General features: G+C 42.8%; 1 protein-coding gene across 6 annotated transcripts in view; it reads right to left on the reverse strand.

The window, feature by feature from the left end:
* The window catches only part of SLC20A2 (solute carrier family 20 member 2), a 70,608-nt gene that overhangs the window by 43,178 nt on the left and 7,045 nt on the right, over positions 1-20,385 (reverse strand). The window contains exon 1 of one of the 6 annotated variants that reach the window (XM_025185785.2): positions 7,076-7,594. The exons of 1 other annotated variant lie outside the window; for it this stretch is intronic. The gene's annotated coding sequence lies outside the window, so the exon portion shown is untranslated. Of the gene's footprint in view, positions 1-5,850; positions 5,970-6,015; positions 6,271-7,075; positions 7,595-20,385 lie in introns of those variants that run through there. 4 more of the 6 variants (XM_014574737.3, XM_006125353.4, XM_006125355.4 and 1 more) reach the window with 4 other exon arrangements.

Genomic DNA, 20,385 nt, shown 5'->3' on the forward strand with positions numbered 1-20,385 from the left:
AGGGCAGAGTGGAGCTGGGGGCACTGTGGCCAACTCGCTTGCTGAGGCCTGCACCAGCCTCCTCTCTCCCCCCCCCCCCAAGATTCGCAGGCCACCAAGGATCCCACGTCCCCTGAAGCATGAGACCCCCCCAAAGCACAGAGTCCCCCGCCCGTCCTATGTACAAGACGGCTCTGAAAATATCAGCCCAAACACTGGTGGGGCCAGACCCATGTTCCTAAATATTGGTGGAGCATGGACACCATGGGTCCATATAACTCGCTGCCTATGTCAGGAACGTTATCTTTCTAGACAGACGAAAAAGGGAGCAGGATGCTAACTGTTTAAATGGGGATTTCAGGAGCACTGACAAAACTAAACTGAGGTCTTGGTGGAACTGATGGTGCTGATTTACGCTGGGTGGTGAACATCAATAGCACCAAGTCCTTTTTCCTGCTGTGGTGCAGTGCCATTGGTACGGATTTGCCTCTCTCTCTTGTCAGTGCCAAGGTCAAGCTCAGCTCTTCTGGAGCCGGCTGTTTTAGGGCCCTCTGTACCAGCAGTTTGGACTCTGCACCCAAGGGACCTGACACACCCACACTGGGGATGGGCCTGTCCTGCAGGAATAGAGGAAGAAGGGTTCTGAGCAGTGGTAGGCCTTGCTGCAAAGGAAGAGGCTCATGAAATGTGGTGATAGTGCTGTTCCTTGCCATGCTAAGTCCGACTGGCGCCTCATAATTCTGTAGGACTTCGCCACTCTGGTCTCACATGCCACACTGCAAAAGGGGCCTGGCGTTTATGTAGCTTTAACTATAGCAGCCCCAAATACATCAATCAGAGGAGTATGGGAAAGAAATGAGATTAACTGGAAGCTGTAAGAAAGCTATAACCTACAAGAAGGCATCCATCAGGTGGTTCTTCAGGCATTAAGCCTTTGGCCTTACATCTTCTGCTGCCTGAGAAATATCCAAACAGCTTAGCCACACGTACCAGGGCTTGATTTACAGCTACTGGAGGAACACATGCTAATTTTAAATTTTCTAGTGAAACACACAATTTGGGGGGAGGGTGATACAATGTAACCCTGCATTGCAAAAACTGTTTTGGATTAAGGAAACACTCCATATGGTTACACGTCTTATCTCTACTCTGGTGACTATTCCCAACTGTAACATTTTCTGGGTCATTTATTTTGAAGTTTCTTGGTGGCTCTCAGATAGGAAGGATGATCTAGCAGATAGCAGTCTGGACTGAGACTCTGGAGACCTGTGTTCGATTCCCTGCATTACCGGAGATAGTGTAACCATGGGCAAATCACCAGTCGCTCTGTGCCTCAGCTCCCTGGGCTTGGGTACTACAGAGATGGGGTAGGTACAATGCACGTAGGTTTGGTACTGTGTATATAAGTAGATCGTTCATCCCTTTGCATCTATCCCCCAAAGTTCCCAGCTCCTCTTTATAGCCCCCGGGGGCCACACTGCTACTGTGGAAGCTGAAGTGGAGATTACAGCACCCAGTTTAGTTTGCACACCAGAAAGTGCCACACCCTACTTCATAAAAGGCCATTGGGCTATTAAGAAAGGGAAATATAAAAGCAAGCCTTAAGCCTACCGCTTTCACCTGTCTCTTCAAGTATCCCTTTGGAACACTAGCATACGGAGAGTGGGTGCGTGTTTAATGATGCTCTGGGAGCTGGGGGTCACACTGCATTGCTGGATACACAAAAGAGCAATATGGTTACAGAGGGCTCAGGTGTTCTGACTGAAAATTCTTCATGGCATCCCACAGGGGGTGGAGTTAAGGTTGCGGTGGGCAGAAATCGTCATCTCAGCATTCTTTTTGGATGTGATCAGAGACTTTAATGAAGCCCTCCCTGATTTTCCAACACTTGAGTTGAGGGTCGTGAAGTCTCACCTTTTGGAAGGGTACAGAGAGCAGAAGGTATTACTAGCAGCAACCGCCTGAATGCCAATGTCGGGTAAGTGGATTTCCATTGTTTCTTCAAGTGTATGAATGAGGCAGACTGCTACTGGAATGGGTATGGAGCTGCTACAGAGAGGACTGAGCAAGAAATGGGAGAAGGGCCTCCCCCATAATTGCAACAATTCCTCTGCCTTCCCACTTAGTTGCTGACCCCAATGTAACCTCTGAACTGCCCCACCTTCTCTTCTGTCCAGCAGAGGACATGAATTCCCAAGCCTGGAGCCAGGGAGGTACTGGGTTTGTGGGATTCCTCACAGTGAGCATGAGAAGGCTGCTCAGCTTCAAGTCAGCTGAAACTGGAGCCTGAGCCCAAAACAGACTCAATCAGGCTTCCAACGAGCCAAAGCAGGCTACTAATGATTCTGAGGTTGGCATTATAAGCTTCCAAAAGATAGATGGCAAAGTGGGCCCCCAATACACCTAAAGCTTTAAGGAAGAAGATGGCCCCCAACACCTCTCATGAGGGTCAAGGAGCCTTCTAAGGCGTGCCATGGTGCTCTTCACAAAGGCCTATACTCGCCTGCTTCCCAGACGGAGTATGAAACCTTTGTAGAAAAGGTGTCTGTGTTAAAGACTTGCCACGCTTGCCACTTCCAGCAAGGTGTGGTAGTTCACAATACACACACGACAATCCACCACAGCCCAAGAGGTCAGGCTTGGCAATCCAGATATTTCTCAGGTAAGAAAAGACACAGCGATGGAAAAACACACACAATCCAAGCCTTCTTTGTCTCTAAACTAAAAAAAACAAAAAACAAAACCACCCAACAACAGAGGAAACATCAGTGCTGCTGTGGGGCCTTCCAGAAATGTAAGACATTTTGGTCAACGTTCTTTCATGCCAAGCCAGTGGCTGGACACAGGCCCAACTCCAGCAAATGGTTCTTTCTAGAGACCAACATGGGCATGTTCAGGTGACTAGCACTCCCCTTTTGCTTGCATGCTGATCCAAGTGGAGAAGGAGCTCCATGTTGTTTTTGTGACATGGACCAAAAGGTCCCAAAACAGAGGGAGGCTGAACTCAAGGACTTGTTCTCTTTCCATGAGGTCTGAAAATCTTTGGCCTTATTCTCCACTGCCTTGCACATTGTCAAGTCATTTGTACCAGGACAGGGTGAATGCAAAAGTTACATCAGCATTTTACACCCACTTTGCTCCTGGGAAAATGCTGCACAAGGTGCAGGACAGAGGAGATTCAGACTCTGTCAATCAAGATATAGGTAAGAGATCCCTGACTTCCCTGGGACTGAACAGCATAGAACAGATATTCAGTTTCCCTAAGGAATATATATAGCCTTGATCTCTGTGGTATACATTTTGGGTAGTTAGCAGACCAATTCTAAGAACAACAGGACAGGAAGAACAGCTTTTGAGGGAAGAGGTTACTATTTTGGGTTAAAGACACAGTAACCCATTTGTATAAAAATTAAAAATACACTTCTGTCTTTTGGAACCTGACTCCTGACTTACAGGAAATTTGTTATCTTCCCTTCTACTATGACAATCTACCAGAATTAAATTTTACTTGGGTAAAGAACCTAGAGAGATGTTCTCAAAAAACCCTGTAGGAAACCTGAATTTTGACTTCCTAACCGTGAAATGGGATTTTTAGCCAGGAGAGATACACCTAGAGAATTTGTTAGAGCTGCTTCTTTTAAACTGCAAGGACTAGAGATGCTCTAGCTGCTGTCTCATTTTCTAAAGATAGTTTTAAAATATAATCTAAAATGTTCTCAGATTGCTGGACCATACTGACAAGAAATATCAGCTTCCTGCCAGGACCTTCCTGGCATGGAGGGCATCACTAAGGCTGCACCTTCCCTGAAAAGTTAACTCGAGTTGTCTACAGGAGTCTCAAGTTGTCTACATGACTCTTGGGTGCAATTCTTTATCTACTCAGTTACAGAGATCTTTGAGGCTGGCACCTCACCCTGCAGCCTTTAAAATAGGGGGGAAAGCATGTTCTGATCTGATGAAATCTTTAGTGTGGACCTATCCTTATCAGGTAGATAAGCCAACAGTCCCACACCATCTTCAACTTACATTTCTAGCTAAGCACTATTTCAGAGCCCTGTAAACATCACAGAAGGGCCACTTCATTCCTCATGGAGAATTTAGAACAGAAACCAAGAAGGTAGAGAATTGTATCAATAAACAAAGAAGGACAAGATGCCCCATGGGAGAAAGTTAGAAACTGATCACCACCTTACCACTTCATCTTAGTGCTTATCCACATATGGAAATTTACCAAAATACTCATTTGGGAGTAAGAGTGACTACACAGGGGCTTATCATAGAATCATAGAATAATAGGACTGGAAGGGACCTCGAGAGGTCGAGTCCAGCCACCCGCCCTCAAGGCAGGACCAAGCTCCGTCTACACCATCCCTGACAGATGTCTATCTAACCTGTTCTTAAATATCTCCAGAGAGGGAGATTCCACCACCTCCCTTGGCAATTTATTCCAATATTTGACCACCCTGACAGTTAGGAATTTTTTCCTAATGTCCAATCTAAACCTCCCCTGCTGCACTTTAAGCCCATTACTCCTTGTCCTGTCCTCAGTAACCAAGAGGAACAAATTTTCTCCTTCCTCCTTGTGGCACCCTTTTAGATATTTGAAAACCGCTATCATGTCCCCCCTTAATCTTCTTTTTTCCAAACTAAACAAGCCCAGTTCATGAAGCCTGGCTTCATAGCTCATGTTCTCTAAACCTTTAATCATTCTTGTCGCTCTTCTCTGTACCCTTTCCAATTTCTCCACATCTTTCTTGAAATGTGGCGCCCAGAACTGGACACAGTACTCCAGCTGAGGCCTAACTAGTGCAGAGTAGAGCGGCAGAATGACTTCACGAGTTTTGCTTACAACACACCTGTTGATACAACCTAGAATCATATTTGCTTTTTTTGCAACAGCATCACACTGTTGACTCATATTCAACTTGTGGTCCACTATGACCCCTAGATCCCTTTCCGCCATGCTCCTTCCTAGACAGTCGCTTCCCATCTTGCATGTATGGAACTGATTGTTCCTTCCTAAGTGGAGCACTTATACCAGACTAACTATGCCATAATAGCTAGTCTAGTAAATTTCCACTGATAATTGCCCTTAGTGAAAACTAGTGAGAAATTTAGAACATAAAGTTGCCAGTTTTTCCCTCTAGTAGCCAAAGTAATTGCTACCAAAGAGAGAAATTTGAGAGCAAGGAACCAGCAGACAACAGTAGGGATGGGTGAAAGCAACACTCTCAAAGCCAAGTTCAAAGTCCAAGAGGTCAATTAGAACACATTAGCAACCAGTGACACAAAACAAATACGCTTCATGAAGGAAACAAACAACCAGAGAGTGAGAACCTACAGTGTCCCTTTAATCTTCTCTCTGATGAAAACTAGAGACAGTAGCAGAAATTAAACTGACATGAACCTTGCAGTGCCTTATCTCTCCCTCTCCTCCCACCAACAGCTGATTAAGTCTAACCATATTATTCTGCAAGAGAAAAAGTGAATTACAATTCCTCTTTTCAGTGAGATTCATCTTAAAAAGCACTTTTTGCTGCTTGAATATCAGCAGACCCTAAAGGGCAAATTTATCATTTTTAAGTGCAAATGTAACAAATAGTGTCCTTAAAATATGATAAAACAGGCAAGTCATCACGATTTTTTCCCCTGAAGTGTTCAAAACAATAGACATTTCTCTTTAAGTAATCACATTTGATCTGTAATGGAAAGCAAGTTCACTTCTAGCTAATGCTGGTTGAGAACTCTGTCTAAAAACTTCCTACGCTGGAACTCTTGATAGGTTATTCCACACCCCTCAAACTCTCACATAATCATGTTTTGCATTCCAAAACAGTTTGTCAAATTCTCATTCATAATCTATAGATTTACCAACTTTACAGCATCCCACAGATCTTGCACTGCATTCTATTACCATCAAATACATCTTGTAAAAGAAGCGACGAGCAAATTAAAATTCACATTATTAGTTCTTGTCTTCCCTTGCTCCTCCGCAGGCCACAACACTCACACATTATTTTAAGCTGCAGATATTACCTCCATGACATGAAAGGTGGTGTAATTCAAGCAGTTCTCGGCAAAGTACATCCCTATATGGCTCTAAAATACTGGCATAGCATCTGTCACAGGGCCAACTATGATACAAGTTTTATGCTCCAGGACACCAGAGATGTCCTGACTTGTTTAAAAAAAAAAATCACAGTACACATAGAAATCACAGCACACAGAAGCATTTGGTGTATCAGCCAATTCCTATTTCAGCTACAGCCCTCCTACTGAAGTTTAGAAAGGCTTTAAGCAATTACTTTACAGGGCAACAGTACTGCTCTTCATATTCTTTCAAGGACTCAGACCCTCCCCTCCCCATTTTAAACTTGATCAATCAGCTTCAGCTACAACAGATATCCAGGGGATGCTTTCATTTATTTGTTCTTATTGTCCTCCTCTCTTCCAGTGAAAGGTTAAAAATACTTGTCCCGTTTCAGATTTTAAAAATCTTCTACACATATTTTTACAGACAAGCTTCCCTCAACTGTTCCAGTTCAGTCCATGCAAAATATTAAGCATGGACATTTTGTTCTGTTGACTAAATAAATTCAGATCCTTTTGCAGAAAAGATTCATTGAAAATACAAACATTACTTATGGTTAAGTAATTATTTAAAGAGATTCAGTTCGCCATATTAAAAACCCAAAGAAACAGGCTGGGAAAACAAATGCAGTTACAAGTCCTTGTTGCTCATTCAGGTTTAAATGAAAGACTGTTGCTGGAAGAATAGAGATTTTTGTCCTCAGTGAGTAAAAGCTTTTTAATCAATCAAACCTTTTTATTGTTTTACACTACACTTTAGTTCCTGGACTCCAAACCCAACAATAAGCATTTAAGGATAGCAAAAACAGATTTTGTAAGACACACAAATCTTGAAAATCCACTTAATGTTTACAGGTTGTTTCAAAGAGAAATAGCTAAATTAATTCGAGTGACTGCTCTCCTGATCCTATATACAGTCTGAAGTTTAAAATAGTATCTTATCACATTCAGCATAGCCACAACTGAATATACAAACTTATATTGGGTAAACAGTTCTACAACTTACACAGCAGCTCCTGGATAAAATTAACTCCAACACAGGAAAAAAGCCAAGACAACACCAAGCATCTATGTGTGTCCAGGGATTTATTCACTAAGTGAAAATCTGCCTCCTCTTAACAAGTTATTCTGCCGGGGGCGGGCACTGATAAAACACAACACAGCGTCATGATTATATTAACCATACAAACCAATCCATTAAAGCTCATCTTAAAAGAAACAACCCCCATCCCTTTCAAAGCACTGAAATAGGGGGAAAATCTCATTTTCATAACAAGCCTCTGCTTGGATTTTTAGCACGATCAAGTAGTTTTGAAAAGTTACAAGTGTGGTATTCAACAGCAGGGCTGTTTCATATTTCAAATATGAAAACTCCATTAACAGTACTACAGAGATGTTTGAATGCGTATAATTTTACTCGTGTGAGTAGCAGGTCCATCTAGAGATGTTAAGAGGCAGGTAATTTGCTAATCGTGTAGTTGATAAAATTTCTATCAACTACACTATTAGCCAATAAGGGAAGGCAGCCCGGCTCAGTCCCAGCTCATGCCAGGTCCGGGACCAAATCCCGCTAGGACTGAGCCAGGCTGCCTGCCCACCTGGCTCCTACTACCTTTTAAATGCAGAGCCGCTGGTTCCCCCGCTGGGGCTCTGCATTTAAATGCATAATAATAATAGTGTTAACTGATAAGATTTTGCTTATCGGTTAATTGACTATATGTACATCCCTAGTTTCATCAGCTTCTGCGGAACAACTCAGTGGCTACGTCTAGACTGGCATGATTTTCCACAAATCCTTTTAACGGAAAAGTTTTTCCGTTAAAAGCATTTGCGGAAAAGAGCATCTAGATTGGCACGGACGCTTTTCCGCAAACCACTTTTTGCGGAAAAGTGTCCGTGCCAATCTAGACGCGGTTTTGCGCAAGAAAGCCCCGATCGCCATTTTTGCCATCAGGGGTTTTTTGCACAAAACAGTTTTTAGTTGTCTACACTGGCCCTCTAGCACAAAAACATTTCCGGAAAAGGGCTTTTGCCTGAACGGGAATGTCAAAGCATTTGCGCAAGAAGCACTGATTTCGGACAGTAGAACGTTAGTGCTTTTGCGCAAAATCAAGCAGCCAGTGTAGACAGCTGGCAAGTTTTTGTGCAAAAGCAGCCGCTTTCGCGGAAAAACTTGCCAGTCTAGACGTAGCCAGTGTGTATAAAGTTAAGCATATGTATGACTTTTTATAGGCTGAAGCACACAAAACTTTATTATAAAGCTTCACATTAAAATGTCCAGTCAAAACTCCTTGATCCGTTTTCCTACAAAATTATATTAATATACATTAGCAAAGACTAAATCCCTCCTCCCCCTACCCCCCGAGTATCTGAGTTAGTTTAATAGAATATATTTGCATTGCTATTTTAAGGTTAGCGCACAGTTGAAATAAACTGCTTTATTTCTATGCAAAGGATTATTTGAAATTTTACAGGAATTATAAGATGTCAGATTTCAGTTAGAAACTTAATTTTGACAGTTTTCAGGTTTATGAACGAATTATGTTCTAAATTGAACATTTTGACCAAAACACACAGAACTGGAAGCATCGTTAGGCTCCTACTCCTAGTCTATATTTACATTCCTGAAAAGTGACCTAATTTAGAAAAGCTCTGAAAGCATTAGGATTTGCTTGGTGCTCAACACTTCCGGAAATTCAGGCCGTTGATTTAGGACCCTAACTATGCAGCCGGTTCTGAAAAATCTCATCCTTAATAAATTCTACTCTATATTTTAGGCTAGTGGCTTTCAAACTTTTTTTCTCATGACCCAGTTGAAGAAAATCATTTATATTGGGTCGCAAGCATCATTTGACTGGATTGTGGGCTCCGGAATGGGGCTGAAGATTAGAGCTATGGAGTGTAGGAGGGGACTCTGACTTTGGAGGGGATCAGGACTAGGGCAGGAGGTGTTTACCTTGAGGGTTCCCAATCAGCAGTGCAGCGGGGGGGAAGGGGGGACCCTAAGGCAGTTTCCTGCCTCTCTTGGCACTACAGACCATGTTGCACCCCAGAAGCAGCCAGCAGTCGGTTCCCAGCCAGTGGGAGTGCGGAGCTAGTGCTCAGGGCAGGTGCAGTGTGTGGAGTCCAGTGCACTCTCTCCACTCCCCCACACAGGAGCTGGGCCTGCTGCTGGCTGTTTCTGGGGCGCAGCACAGTCTGTGGTGCCACCCCCTATTGATCACTTGATCCCCCTGCAGCAATGAGACCCTGTGCCCAGCATTCCTTGACCCAGTACTGGATCCCAGCCCGCCGTTTGAAAACCACTATTTCTGTTTGCTCAAGAACTCCTAAGCGGTAAGAGAGGTAGGCAGCTTCCTCTTACCAGAACTTAAAGCCAGGTCAGGGTTTGGTGGTGCCAGGACAATGAGATGTGCCTGGAATGGAATTGTATCTCATAAAACATACAGAAGAGAAACAGAATCACCAAGCTGGCCCTAGCCCCTTAGGCGCCCATTAGTGAGGACGAGGCAGGGGTGGCTAAAGTTCTTCCCCATCCTTCAGATTCATATGGGAACATTGCTGGCTATTCACTTCATCACTGTTAGGGAGCAAAGGGGAGAGTGCACAAACTTAATTAAGGACCCGAGCAATGCCAGGTGAATGTGTTAGTATTTGAATAAAGTATCTTTCCTAGTAAAGAGTGATTAGAAATTTCTATACTGATTGTCTACTTCTAGATTAAGTTGGTGATCATAGTCCTCCAGGTGTAGCTTAATGAATCTGAAAGGTGACACAGTTCTTTACAAGGATGTACTAATACATTCTAGCAATGCTATATTGTCTTCCACACAAAAAATCAGCAAGGCAAAACTCCAGCTACAAAACAACCACGAGTAGCCACCTAAAGCCAAAGACAGATCAAATTCAGTTTGCTCTTGCGGTCAACAGTGCCCATAGACAACATTGCTTTAATTATGTTCAGGATCCAAAATGCTATTAAGCTTGCATTATTCTTGATAATTTAGTTAAGTCACATCTGTGTGTTTGGTTGTGCTCTTTCCCTTTGACTATAGAGCAGGGGCGGGCAAAGGGCCCTCTGTGGGCTGGATCCGACCCACCAAGCCGGTGGATCTGGCCTGCAGCTGTTCTGCCGCTGCCCCACCCCCAGGCCAATCAGGGCCTGGGGGCGCGGGAATGGGCGAAGTCTCCTCTCCCACGCAAGAACACGGGGCAGTTAGAGACACACATCGCTGTTTTAAAAGAGCCAGCGTTTATCTCTAGCTGCCGTGTGCCTTTGGTGGGGGGAGGGTTTTGTGCAGTCCCAGCCCCCAGGCCACTCAGGACCTGGGGGTGGGGAGTGCACGAAGTCTCCCATGTGCTGTCCCCGCCCTGCCAGGGGCACGCAGCGGTTAGAGAGACACAACAGCAGCCAGAGTGTGTCTCTAGCTGCGGGTGAGGAGACTTTGTGTGCTCCCTAGCCCCTGACTGGCCTGGGGACACAGAGACCGCACAAGGTCTCCTTCAGCTAGATGCCAAGAGAGAAACACCAACTGTTTTTTAACAGCTGGCATTTCTCTCTGGGGGGAGGAAGGAGGAAGGCTTCTCGTGCTCCCCCACCCCAGGCCAACTGAGGGGGTGGGAGGGGACACAAGAAGTTTCCTGTCCCTATCCCTTTCGCCCGAGGCTCCGCCCCTTCCAGAGTGGCCCCCTTTTAAAAATAATTGCCCATCCCTGCTATAAAGTAATTGATGACTATGCTCAAGTCCAAAGGGTGAGAAAAACCTGACACACCTGGCATTTTCCTGTTCATCTCTCCAGGCCTATTAAGTGACATTGTTTTATAATACAAGACCAAGGTTCAATCCTGCAGATTCTTAGACATCTCAGTAAAGGTACTCTCACATAGCCCTAATGAAGAGACTACTTGTGGTTGAATGAATCACTGAACGTTTGTAGGACTGGGGCCCAGATGTGTGTGGGGGGGAGCAGAAATGCAAAATATCCATTTTTTGGAATAGTTTCTATGATGTCATGACTAAGGTGGGTTTAAAATATGCTCCTTCTCGATCATACTCCAGTATATACTCATCTTGAAGTCTCATCTACCTCTTCTCTTCCAGCTGTGAAATGAGAATTTTCAATAGTGAAACCCCAACCCTAATTCCCCCAGACTCCCACTTGTCTTTCAGTAATAATGAATAAATGCACTCAGGTCGCTTAAAAGAATTTCTTATATCTGGTTTAATAAATGTATTTTCTGCTAACCAAGAAATCAGAATTTCCAATCTCATGAAGTAATGTAGACCCAAAAGCACAGTTGTCTGGGATTGTTTTAGAGCCAGCCTGGGGAAAACTGCATTGTCACAGAGCTTATTTCATCCTAAATTTGAAAGAGCAGACACAACAAATAGTAGATCAAAGAAAAGTAAACATAATAAAAGGAAACCATTTTGAAGTTTTTGTTCTGTTTCGTCAACATCATGGGCCTCTGTCATGGGAAAATTCATCATTCCAGAAAGGTTTTCCATCACAGTTAAAATAAGAGTATGTAAATACTGCATACCACTGAAGAAATAGGCAAAGGATAAAAAAAAAATTGTGATGAACAGATGAGAGAATGGAAAAACAATCTAATGCCCATCAAAACTCAAATATCTAGCTCATTGGGATATAAGATTCTGGTGCAGACTTCATCAGATCTATCACATAAGTTCCTCTAACAGCTCCTTGTTCTAGACAAGATTCCACGGTGGTATCTAAATTACTTTGTAATTTAGTCAGAATCAACAAAAAATACATTTCCATCATCCAAAATAACCCAGAATTGCAAAACCAGTCTGCTACAATTCGTGCTCAATACTGGGGAAATTGGTGTTAATAAGAGGAAATACACTGGGCTGTAACGAAGAGAATAATATAAAATTCAAACCATAATCTTCTTCACAGATCAATAAAAAATTTAAGTAAGATACTGACTGCACCCTCTCCTAATCCTGCAATTCTACTCATATTTGGGGTTTTATACAGATTTTCTCTCCTATATTCAGTTGCAGCTCAAGATAAAAGAGAAGTAAAATCATACAAAGTCCCTCACTTTTACAGCTCTCTTTAATAGAGATCTTAAAAGAACACCAGTAATAAGAGTGCCTTGAAGGAATGCCTACCTGAACAAGATAAATATCATGAAACAAGCAACCTGGGAGAAACACCAGCAAGAGGTAGAGCCATACACAGACAATGATAAATGAGCAGGATTTCATGTTCCAATCTAATGAATAGTAGCTGATTTTTTGAATGTACTGGTTTGTGTGTCAGTAGCTGAAGAATCCTGAAAGGTTTTAGTATTACACAAGAATAACTTTGCAGAATGGACAGTCTATCTCAGTGTTTATATGGCTCCAATACTGTAGTATGGGAATGTCTCAGATTAGCTGTCAGGTCCTAAGATTACCATATACAGTAACATAGTGGATTTTTAATGGGTATCACTGATAAAAACCCTAAAAGCACACATTTTGAATGCAATTATAGTTAAGTAGTTCAGTTACATGGGAATTTTTGTTTCTTTACCTGGCAAAATAATACTGGCTTAGAATACAATTATTGCCTAAGAAGGTGAATCTGGATATACTGTCCATTACATTGTCTAAATTGTCTGTTCCCTTATAAACAGTAAAACCATTTCCATTAAGTTAATCTAATTACATTTATTTACTTTAAAGTAAAATTATATAAATTAAGAAATTATATTAATTGGGAACTCATCTATCAACAATTAATCTTCCAACCCCAAAAGCCAAGCATTTAGTCACAATACAAAACATAACTAACATTTTATTAAGGGTAGAAAACCATTACAGTTTCTACAGATTAGAAAGAGCAGCAGATTTTTTATTCACCTTCATCTATTCAATACAGAAAACTACATTTAAAAGTTAAAGTTTTAAAGGTACTTGTTCAACAAACTTTAAAACCCCTTTGCACATACTGATTATAAACAATGAGATACAGTTACATGATCATAAACACATTAGGCAATATCTCGTGTAGCTTGAAAAATCACTCAAACTTCAGATAGTGTAGGACATGGCTAGCTGCCTATTTGGAGATGCTTCATACAGGGGCCAACATGTTAAAAAATAAAAACCTAAAGTTATACTTTAGAATAAATACCCTGATTTTCAGACGTCTGAGCTCCATTAACATTAATGGGAATTGCTGGCCATTCTGACTTTTGAAAATCACTTTATTCAAGACCAGCATTTCAGGTGATTTTTGAACAGCTAAGCCAAAACACTTCACAGCATATCTGTGCTCAATGATCTCCAAGTCCTTCACAATTTGTTTTGAGGGGCAATTCAAAATGATTATTTCAACTTCTAAATCCCTCTATGATTTAGGCCTTGGCTACTCACCTCTCTCCTTGCCCATACTGTGGCTATTGGAATGCGCTAAGTGCCTCAGCAAACAGCGTCTTGATTTACATGGAAAGAAGCTAGTCCCAAGCTCTGCTCAGTGACGAGCACTCAGCTTTGGAACACGCCTTCAACTTTTGGTCATGCAAAGCCAGTCCGTTGGCCTACGCAGCACATGAACAAACTTATCCTGTTTCCCCAGGACTGTGAAGAAGAGCAGAGATTTAAGGAGAAGGGAAGCTGGGAAGTAAAAGTTCCTAGTCCTTTTGGACTGACTGGTTTGGGAGGATTGATACCAGTTCAATATTTTTTTTTAAGTTTATTTTATTTGATATTGACATGCTCCTAGAGTACAGAACAGGAACATTTTATAAATTAAATACACCAAGGGGTAAATAGAATAAGTGGGGACTGGAGTTTTCTCTCTCAATTAAATGCACATTTATAATATTTTGTATAACAAGTTGCTTTACTAAATATAAGCAAAACCCAACTCTGCCATATTCTGTAACTGGTACATACTGAGACGTTCTCTAGGAATTCAATATATACCTATAAAAAGAAAATCTGTTTCAAAAATACAAAGAAGCAGCTATGTAAACATCAAGAAAAAACTAAGTGCAGTGAACTCATACTTTTCGGAGAGTGATTTAAAAGGAAAATCAGGATTGTATTAAAGACACAGATATTAGTTCAAGTTTTTAAACTTCCAGAACAGAGAAATAAGAGTATTATACTTCATGAATGAAGGGGAAGAACTAAACAAACAAACAAAAAAGTTGTGTGCTGTATGTGCAATGTCCTCTCTCAGATCCAGCCGTCCCTGCTTCCTCCTATAAAGACTGGATATACATTTCCCTCTTCTTTGCCCATACTCTTCTCACAGGGCTTGGTCTCAGAAACATCCAGTGCCTGCAATGAAAACTTGAGCCAACTTCTTAAATTTGTGACTCTTCTTCATCCGGACTCATCCAACAGACTTCCATTTCCAAGAAGCTCCTCATCATGAGACCTGTATCTCAAGAAGCAAAACAGGAAACATCACAGGAGTGAAAAAAGAAGGACGCACAACAATCTTCCTCTGTGTCTTTAATAAAACCCTAACTTTGATTTGAGATTCTTTTGGGGAAAAAAGAGTTGTATTTCAAGACCAGAGTTCTAACAGTGCCAGCAATGGGGTCATCAGTATAATCTCTTCATTTGAGCCTCAGTCCATAATAACATGAATGGGAAGAGAGTTTACGCTCTTCTTATATGCCCTGGAGGATTGGATCTGCTGCCAAAACCTCTGGATCTAATCTCCAGCAGCTAATTTGGCTAAAAGAAATTGCTGACCGATCTACTATTGAACAAGGTTTAAGTTTTTGCAATTCAGATTCATCTGCAGGACTCCCTAGGAGATCTAACTACATGACAACCATGGTGGGAAACATATTACACACCCTCAAAATGCCAGTCTTTCCTCTGGGTTTCCCCACTGTATTTTCTCTTTGTAAGCCTATCTCCTGGGTGGAAAGAGTTCCAAGGCGCCTCCATTCTAATATTTGTATCTTGTAAAACAGATGTGCAATGCAGATACATAATTACCAACTATGCATATGCTCCATTGACCTTAGAGTAATCTAACCGCAAAGTTGAAAATGACTATATTACTCCAGTGAAGTCCAAGTCCCAAAATAAGTGTCACAGGCTTCTGGGCTTTTTGCAAGTAATTTCCCCAATCTATGAACATAACCCTCAGTTTTCTCTCTCATTCAAGTCCTGAGATTAAACAGATTCAAATTCAAACTGTAGCACTTTCCAAGTCCAATGAGAGAAAAGCATATCAATGAGTCACCCAGAGACTGGAGACATGATAACCCAAAGTGCCTTGCTGTCTCTCTGTCTCACATACACACTGAATTGGAGGGGTGACAGAACAGAGCTCTGCTACCTCCTCAGTCACAAATCCCTCTAGGCAGATGAGCAGTTACTCCCAAACTGTTCTCTAATACTTTCACAGAGAACAGAACAGACGCTAAAGCAATTCCATCTGTCCCTACTAGGGGCAAGGCCATCTTTAAACAAACACCAGCACCAAAATCCCTTCTCAAGAGAATGCAATTGCCATCCCAAATTCCTTAAATTCCAACTTTCTAGAGTCTAACCTCCTTAGATTAAATACAGCTCCCTTCTTCCCTCTTTAATCTATGTAAGGACAGCATTTTAGCCACACAGGGACTCTGCCCCACAATGGGCTGCAGGATTAACATGCGGCTCCAAATAATGGAGCACTCATGCCAGTTCCTCTTATGTCTCCAGCAAGAAGGGATGGGCATACAGATGAGCTCTCAATCTCTATCACCTGAGGGCCTGGGCTCTGAGCCTTAAGATTACAGTAGTTGAAGTGGCTCAGGACTAAAGCTTAGATGGATACAGACCATTGCAGACCCTTTGCTCTCCCATTGATACCAGCTACTCTTCTTGCCCTGGTGGAGTACCAGCATTGATGGGAGAGCGCTCAGAGACAAATGTATCGCATCTGCTTAAATGCAATAAATCGATGACTGGTGGGTTGATCGCTGCTGCACTGATCCCTGGGATGGTGGAGACAAGTCCTTACTCTGACCATCAAAACCCCTTTTCTCTTGCTGAAATCCCTAATGCTGGACAGAACGTTCTTTTAAAGTCAGTTTTTACTTCAAGCAGCAAGGGTGTGGTCTTGTATTTCTCCATAGCCTTGAGAAAACTAGTCTGCAAAAAGCAGCCTGCTTGCACAACATCCTAGTTCTTTGTACACGTGCCATATTACATATTTGTATTGCAGTAGTGCCTGGAGCCATCCTGGGCTCCATAATTACATAAGATGTTAGTATTACCCAGAAAGCAGATAGTCCTCTGGGCCCTTTCTTTTAACACCACTTCAACAAAAGTTGTCATTTTTTCATTTTAAAAACTGTAGGAAACAGCCCACAGTGTGCAGCAGCTTGCTTTGGAAAATTTCAAAGGACCCTCCTCAACCCTACTCATGGGAACTCTATCCAGATAGGACACCATAGCAGATCACAAGAACTGCCATATAAGATCAAGTCTGCAGTCTGTCTAGTATATAATCCTGGCTCTAACTGTGACTAGTACCAGACGCTTCAGAGAAAGAGGCAAGAAATTCTGCAGTGAACAATGATGTAATTTGCCCACAAGAGAAATTCCTTCCCAACCTCATCAGTTAGTATGAAGGTTTATATCCCTAATTTATTTTTAATTCTATTTAATATAACTCTGGGTGCTCTCATTATCTTTATAAATGTCTTATTCTCCTTGGAAACTCACTAAGCTTTTGGTTTCAATAACATCATGTGGCACAAGTATGCATTGCGTATCAAGGTTTTTAATGTACCAGTTTTCCCTTTAACTGAATATCCTCTTGTTCTTGTAGTGGGAGAATGGGTGATGCTATTTAATTACTCTGTTCCATTCTTCATTCAAAGTCTCATTGTGCCCTCTAACAACTGTCCATAATCCACCACTGACGTTCCATATTTCTGCTTTATGTTTTTGGATGGGGTGACCATGCCTGAACACCCTATTCCAAGAGCACGAGACATTGCTTTATACATGAACCAGTCTGCTCAAATTTTGACAGAGGGTCCTAGATAGAGACACATTTCCCTTCTTTTCCAACATCTTTGACCGAGAAACAGTATATCCTACATCTTGAAGCTCTATGAAGGACTAGTAACACAAAGGGGAGGAGAAGTGAAATATAATTCCTCCCACTTTCAATCCAGAATAACCTGATGTCTAAATTTAAGAGGTTAGTAGAAAGCTGGCATTTATTCAATTGTGTCTCCCTTTGGATCCACTCATAAGTTCATATTTCTGCTCCCTTCTCCCCATAAAGAAAAGAGGAGCTGCCATACTCATCAACAAGTTCTTCCGCTGTGTCCTGTGTTTTTTGGAATTCTCTAGTGGGTCTCAAACTTTTTGGCCCTAGGCCCATCCCGCTCAACAGAGTCCTTTCCATGGACTACTAACCAACCATCCATGATGATCAGGGCTTGACAAACGGTGGCAAAAACCGCTCGCCAGCCCCGTACTGCACATGTGCAAAAGCCGCAATGCGCATGCCGCGAATGAATGGGATGCACGGCTAGAATCTACTCGCCATGGGTGAGTAGATTGTATTGTTTGTTGAGCCCTGATGATGACATAGGGCAGAGGGTCTGGGTGGGAGGTTGAATGCAGGAGCAGGCTGAGGGTGGGGCAGTCTGGGTAGGAGGTAAGGTGCAGGAGAGAACTGAGGATGGGGAGTCTGGGTGAGATGTTGGGTACAGGAGTGGGAGGGCTGGGTGAGAGGTTGGGTGCAGGAGGGGGAGTTAGGGCAAGAGGTAGGGTGCTGGAATGGAGTGGGGGTGCGTGGTCTCAGCAGGAGGCGGCATGTGTGAGGGTGATGGCAGTGTGGGGTCTGGCTTTGAGAGGGCTGGGGGCACTTACCTGGCTCCGTGTCTCTCATCACTCTCAGGTAACACCCCCCTGCTGCTTCAAGTGGCCATGATTCCGGCCAATGGGAGCAGCGGGGAAAGCCTCTAGGGGAGCTGTTTCCTGTGCTGCCATTCCCCCAGCTGGGGGGAGTGGTAGCAGCAGCACACAGAGCCACTTTCTTGCCTCTCAAGCCAGATCCAGCCTGCAAGGCTTGCCCGCCCTCTGCCCCACAGTGGGAAGCCAGTGCTGGCACTCCAGTGGGGCACGGGGCTGGAGCACCAGTGCAGCCTCCCTGCTGCATGGTGGGGGAGCTCCAAACCTGCAGCTACCAAAACTGGTCCACGGACCACACTTTGAGAACCACTAGTATAGACTCAGGGACTGAGTAACAACAGCAGGGCTGTTTCTCTGGCCAGGCTTGCGGTGCCCCTAATGAACTCCACCTCTGCAGCACACAAGACCCTTTCCGCTAGGTTTGAATAGGTAGCCACTATGGTCCTCTGAGCTCTTCAACAATAGTTCCACCTGTGTCATCTTGCTACTCCTCCTCAAGGAGGGACACATTTTAGAGAGGAGTCCTCAACCCACTGGCCCTGACAGCTGAAAATCATTTGTTCAGATAATTCAGCCCATATTCCTGCTTGCAGATTATCTGCAACCAGAATTATTTTATTTGTTTGCTCATTATTGAAGATTCAACATTTTCATATATAGATTTGCTCATGAATTGCTTGCTGAGTTACTTCTTGGAGTATCACTATTCATACAGTGCAATCACTTGAGCCACAACAAAATTTTTGCTCTTTGAAGGTTTCTTGGGCATTGAACTCTATGAAAGAAGCTTATAAACTTCCTCTCTATTCCAGAATAGTGCAACACGTCTTCATTCAACAAATGTTTAGTGAAATAAGTATACCATTTATAAGAATACCTGCCAAAGGCAAATGGAAGACATTAGGAATACTGAAGAAAACTCAGGCAAAAAACTTCTGCAATGTTCACACAATTTCCAGTGCACTCTGGGTGTTCTATACTGTCAGTATAAATGGACAGTTCTCACTAACAAAGGAGTTATGGTATAAGTTACCCTTTGCCACCACTCCCATATCCGTTTACTACTGTGCAGGGACATCCAGCGTGGTTCATAGTAGGTTTCACAGAAAACAAGGATACCCTTGCTTCACTCCCTCCCAGCCCTCCAACAGCACAGTTCTGCATCTGAGCTGCATTTTCCCTCTCAGGCCCCACCAACAATCTCTGGATTGCAGACCAGATGGTCTCACACCGAGGGTCCCTGAGAAGATGAACAATATTGTATGGTTGGTGTCCCATGGGAGGATAGGTTCCCTTTCTCTTGCCCTGAGAAAAGAGGTTTCTTTGGCAGACGGCAGTATATGTACAAGGTCTGAAAAATGTCACGACACTCCCACTGAAAAATGTCATGTTTCCTGTGCAACATCAATTTAGGAAAGTGCTCTGTTGCCCTGATCCATGGGAAAGAAACCTCTGCCATCTCATCCATCCTTAGATCGTTCTCAGGAACAAGTGTCCACAACTACCCCTGGGTTCTCTCAAGCTTAAGAATGCTTAAGAGTAACTCTGTACATTCCCACAATGGTCCACAAGCAAATAGAGCCCATCACAATCCAGATATTTGAAGCTGCTGATTAAGTTAAAAGGAAAAAGCACAAACATTTTATTTTGCCCACTGTTAGACCATTAACTAATGCAGCAAGAGCAATCTACCCCCATCTACACCAAAAACAAGCAGCAGAATCTAAGAAATTAAAGAAATCAAAAAAAGAATCCCAGTTTCTTTGAATGTCTCAGTGAGTTTTCTTCAAAATGGGAATTTAAACATTTGTTAAATAGGCAGATTATCAGTATCAAGAGTATAAACTCACCAATAATAGCTGAATTCAAGTAGAGAAGATTAGTGTTGGCCCCTTAAGGCACGGTTGCCATCCAAACAGAAGAGCGTAGTGACAGAGAGCTCTTCTGCCATCAGCAGTGGCAGGGATACTCAGTGAGAGGTCATTACTGGACTTAGAATGCTCAAGTTTTGAGATTTGCAGAAGCAGTCAGGGTAAGGAAATCTGTTGCGACATGCAGAAGAGGTAGCCCTACCTGCTACAACTTTCAGTAAGTTGTTAGAAAGAGACAAAAAGTTGTATTTCTTATACTATATGTTTACCTAAAGCCAGGGAAAAAAACCCTCTCATGTCCCACGTACATCATGTAAATGTGCCAACCAGCATACTTCTGAACGTACGTTTTTCCAAATCTTATTTGATTATTTAGCAATGGCTCAGCTGTGCTCCAACTCCTAGCAACTCCTCATCACCAAAGAGGGAAAATCCTTGCAAGTTTTATTTAATGGCTCTACTGCTAAGGGTAAAGAAGATAGGGGTTTTTGACTATCTTTCTCTTTCTCTTCTCCTCTAACCCCGTACCCCAT

This window comes from Pelodiscus sinensis, chromosome 5 (genome assembly GCF_049634645.1).
Source record: "Pelodiscus sinensis isolate JC-2024 chromosome 5, ASM4963464v1, whole genome shotgun sequence".
Classification (NCBI taxonomy): domain Eukaryota; kingdom Metazoa; phylum Chordata; order Testudines; family Trionychidae; genus Pelodiscus; species Pelodiscus sinensis.